Raw genomic sequence first — 4,872 nt, 5'->3', positions numbered from 1 at the left:
AACTGAGAGTGCAGCATGGTACGACGAGATTCCCTTCTCAGAGTATCAGGTGGCTGAAATCAAGGTGTAGGCTGGGCTGAGTTGTCATCTGGAGGTTCCAGGAAAAAGCTCACCTTCTAAGTTCATTCTTTTCGTTGGCAGAATTCAGTTCCTTGTGGTTATAGGACTGAGGTTTCTAACTCTCTGCTGGCTGTCACTCAAGGACTCTTCTGTGTATCTAGAGCCTGCCTGCATTTCTTGACAATTGGCCCCTCTATCGCCAAGTCAGAAATGGAACACTGGGATCTTTCTCGTACTTCTGATCTCTTACTTCTGCACACAACCTTTTTTTTTTTTTTTTGTATGTACAAAGTTTAATGGGCATAGTGAACCTGCTGAAAGCCTTAGAAGAAATTTCAAAGTTCTGAATAAGTCATTTGAAATTACGTATGGCTCTAATTGCCCGTTTACTGTGTAAATTTGTAGTTTAAATGCAGCTATTCCAAAATCAGGATGCCGAAGGATATAAGAAAGAATCGTCTAAGCTGGTTACCTTCTAAAAATATAGATGGTATATATTCTGCTGTTTGTGCATCAACTTTTGGATGGCTAAGATCAAATCCTTCAAAAAATAACAATCGTTTTCTTCCTTTTTATTATATAAGATGTTTCTTTAATGTCTATCACAGTAAGTCCTAGATAGATTACAAAGAAATATTGGTCTTTACAAACTTTCCCATCTATTTTGACTTTGTATTTATGACTCATGTTTTAGGAATTATTTATGCCAACTATGTCAAAGAGCATTTGGATTTCTTTTTGTTTATTTCCTAATGTTGGCTTATGAATACGCAATTATATTTCCCATTTCTGTTGTTGTTGCTGACCTGTTTTTTCAGAACAAAAGTTTTTCACATTGAGTAAAAATGCCAAACTGAATTTTACTGATAATCTCATGAGTGCCTAACATATACTATTCCTTACAATAAAGATGTTAGCTGAAATTATGAAATATAAAATTAATAGGGTCTACCCATTTAACATTTTATATTGCTTGCTTTTGCATTGATTGGTAAAATAAGAAATGATGTCAATTTTCCACTTTCATTTTATTTTATTATCATTATTTTTTTAAGCAAGGCAACCCTTCGTTGACTTCACAGATTGCAAGGACCTTGTCAGTTTACAATCCCTTATTTTTTATTTTATTTTTTTATGCCTACAGCAGCTGGTCTTCATAGGTGATCTCCCATCCAAGTACTAACTAGGCTCGACTGTGCTTAGCTTCCGAGATCAGATGGGATTGGGCTTGTTCAGGGTGGCATGGCCGTAGACTCTACTTTCATTTTAGAAAAGAATGAAATTTTTATTTTTAATTTAATTCAGATACCTTTAAGAATTTAATTTGTATAATTGACATTTGTTACTTTGATTTGTCATGTATATAATTCAACTATCTAGATATTATGCAAACATCTCTGAAACTTGGCGCTAAAGCAGAACTTTCCATTCCAATATGTTAGCCGAGTCCTGGAATTAGTGTTGTTTAGAGACAGCTGTCCTCCTGAGACAATTCTGACTAAAATGAAACATTTTCTGGTGAACAATTTTCCAAGCCTTAAGGCATCGGTACACTGTTTGGTTCATCACAAATGGTAATTCAAAGGATTTGGCATTAAAGGAATTATTGTAAAACATCAAAATCATGTGCTAAAACTTTTTTTTGTAAACGGCCATAAAAATGGCAGTATCTCTGCAAGTGACCGTTTAGTTTATCCTACCTGCCAAGTATATAAATGTTTACCTCTTTGAAAATGGAAGAATGTGTTGGTTAAATAAATTTTGAAATGTTCTTTGTCTTATAATATCCTTGACCCATCACTGGGGAGAGTTTTCTCTTCCAGGTGAAAGATGTTCTTGCATTGTCTCTCACTATTTCATTGCTAGAGAAAATATCTCCCTCTGATATTTCCTGGATTTCTATTCTTCTGTACCACTGCCTAAATGTTTGTCTCATTTCTCAGTCTCAGGCATGTGGGATGTGTATGTGTGTGCGTGTGCATGTGTGTATGTGTGTGCGTGTGTAAAATAAAGTAACTAAAAATTCCAGAAATGATCTCGTTTTGCAAAATGCATGTAATTATCAAGTGCATTGGGCTAAATATCTCTGAAACATGTGATAAGTTACAATTTCCTAAGAAGCAAGTAACTTTAATCCACTGATTTCCTTAGGGAACAGGAAAATCTAGAGTTCAAGTTTTACATCATCATTCCCTGGAAAATTGTGCTTTTGTTTTCTGGTTGGGAAACAAGATATGCACCGTTCCACTTACTGAAGTCAGGTCACATTGGAGAAGTGGAGGTGTCCATCCCCAAGAGTGAAGGCGGATGGTCAAACATTGAACAGATGAAGAGCTAAAATGACTTTTCGGCTTTTCTGAGCCAGGTCTCTATGGTCTCATTATATTGCTTTGTCTGAAATGCAAATTCTCAAAATGCCAGACACACCCATATTTCATTGCAAGAACAAAAACAAAATCGAAAGCCAACCACAGTTGAGTTTTTTTTTTTGCCTGTCACTTTGATTGGTCTTGTCTCCTCCCCGACTCCTTCCCACCCCAATTAAGTTGAATAACCAAAAACTGCCTCTGTTTAATGGAAAAAACAAATGTATTAAGTGGGTAAAATACACAGGGAGTTTTTCTGTGTAGATAGATAGAAGCCCCCTCTTTTCGCTGATGACTCTGAACACTGCCAGGGATTATCGATGTGTTATTTTTTGGTGGTAGAGCTGACATTTACTGGGGAAGGTGATACAGAGACACAGCCCTGTTGCTGTTGGGCTTGTTTTCCCTTCTCACACAAGATTAAAGGATAGGCTTACTTGAGATTCTATGTTCTGGCAAGCCTATTGCTGAACTTGGCAAGAGCCTTAACATATCTTTATTAGAAGCCATGAATCAAGTTCCATCACAGGATTCACAACCTTCCAAATCTGGCTGCCTCCTTTTGTCAAACTTCACAGAAAGGTGTGGTTTAAAGTTTATTTTTGGGTGCAAAGATCCAACCATAATGGCAAATCTTGTTCTCTAGCATAGATGAGAAGTCTTCATTTAAATTAAAACACATCAACCTGTGATTTAAAAGTCTGTCTACAGAAGTTCCAAGTATAATTCAAAGAATTTTGCCAATGAAAAGATATGAGCTGTAAAGGAACTATGATGGATTTTGAAAAGGACCAATATTTTCTTTGAGCCTGATGAAAATCTGTTGGCTTTGTTCTTTCAAGATGCATGTAGGAACAGCTATACTGGGAAATTCTGTTCTTACTTTCTTAGAGCAAAGGTTTGAAATTGCTCTCTCAAAATTGCTTCCAAATTCTAGAAATCTAGCCTGAGGGAGTCTAAAATCTCAGCGATCTACAAGACTTAACCTGTCATTCAGACAATGAGGGGGTTTCATAAATATCGACGAGAAAAAGTTTAGCATGTGTACAGGCTCTCCTAAATCTAGGTCTTGTTTTTATAGCATGAGCTGCAGCCTGCAGGCCTCTCACAAGTGAAAGGTGACATACAATCAACAAATGTATAGAATGGGCCACAGAAAATCACAAATACATCTTTGATCCTAGAAATGGTTTGGGGCTGGTGGTCGAGGTTGGGGGGAAGAAGAAGCCAATCTGTTTTTCAAGGTGAAATGTGGGAAAAGATAGAACGTTAGTCCACAGAGAGTTTAATAAATGTAAGAGAACATCTTCAAGGAATGTTTTGGAATGTACTATCATTCTGTACAAGTGACAGGGCATAAACTAGAATAAAAATTCTGAGTCAACCCTGCAAATCATAGAATTGTCCAAATAAATTGGGGTTAATGGCATTTTTAGAAGACTGTTACGTAGTCAAATCATTGTCTATGTATTTTACAGTTGTGCATATGAATTCTTTATAGACAGATCACTTTGTACAAAGTAGAGCTATTCTGTTTCACTGTTTATGAAAGTATTGTTGGTGAGTTGAAGGCATTAGCTTTATATTAAAAATGCTGTTTTTAATGTTATATGTAATTATTTAGTAGAGAATAATTTGATGTTAGAATTAAGAAGGAAAGGCACTAACTAGCTCAGCTCCTATTACTGATTCTTTGCTATTTTTTTAACTGAGCTGTGGATTTTGTGTGCCAAATGAGTAATGTATATTATGTCCCTTTAAGTCTCAGGATTACCCAGGAATGCATTCTTTTCAGTTGTGTAATAATAGCTGACTGAGAACACAGAAATAGGTTAAATCCTATTAACTTCACGGTGTTTATCTGTTGCTCTTAATTGTTCATAGGCACCACACTGGAGTGTAATCTTGTTATTGTGAGAGGGTAAACTAGAAAGTGGAACACTCCAGCTACTTATGATTACACTTAACATGCCACCTAACACAGCTCACTCTGTGCTGTAAACACTCCTTGTTTATGAAGTCTTAGAGTAAAAACTTGGCTGAAAGGTTGAGAACAACACACCATTGTTTTCCTCCTACCTTCTGTTGAGAATGTTTTGGCTTAGAAACTTATCCTCCCCTACTTGTGTGTCTAAAGCCTCTGTCAAAAATCAAATAAAGTTTGAACAAACTTTCTAAAATCCGGGAAGTGTTTGATGAAACTCTGGGTGTTTATTTGTTTGTTTGCTTGTTTTTAAAGAAATTGCTATGCCCTTCCTCTTTGGTACAGACTGCTCTTCACAGAAATCCCCATCATTTAAACTTCTTTACATGAGGTGGGGAGGTGAGGAAAGAACATCTCTGTTTTAGTTTCCTTAATAGAATAATGCATATTTGCTGTATATCATAAGACGCTGACAGGTTTGGACTCTGCTTCCAGATGTCCAGATGGTTTGATTAAAAAAAA

General features: G+C 36.2%; 1 pseudogene; it reads right to left on the bottom strand.

Annotated features, from left to right (window-relative positions):
* Window positions 1–1,195: 1,195 nt before the first annotated feature.
* On the bottom strand, window positions 1,196–1,314 carry LOC111739732 (annotated as a pseudogene).
* Between the last annotated feature and the right edge of the window lie 3,558 nt (window positions 1,315–4,872).

This window comes from Pteropus vampyrus, unplaced genomic scaffold, assembly GCF_000151845.1.
Source record: "Pteropus vampyrus isolate Shadow unplaced genomic scaffold, Pvam_2.0 Scaffold53, whole genome shotgun sequence".
Taxonomy (NCBI): Eukaryota; Metazoa; Chordata; class Mammalia; order Chiroptera; family Pteropodidae; genus Pteropus; species Pteropus vampyrus.
Note: the sequence above shows the minus strand (reverse complement) of the source record. Positions and strands in the feature narration are given on the sequence as shown.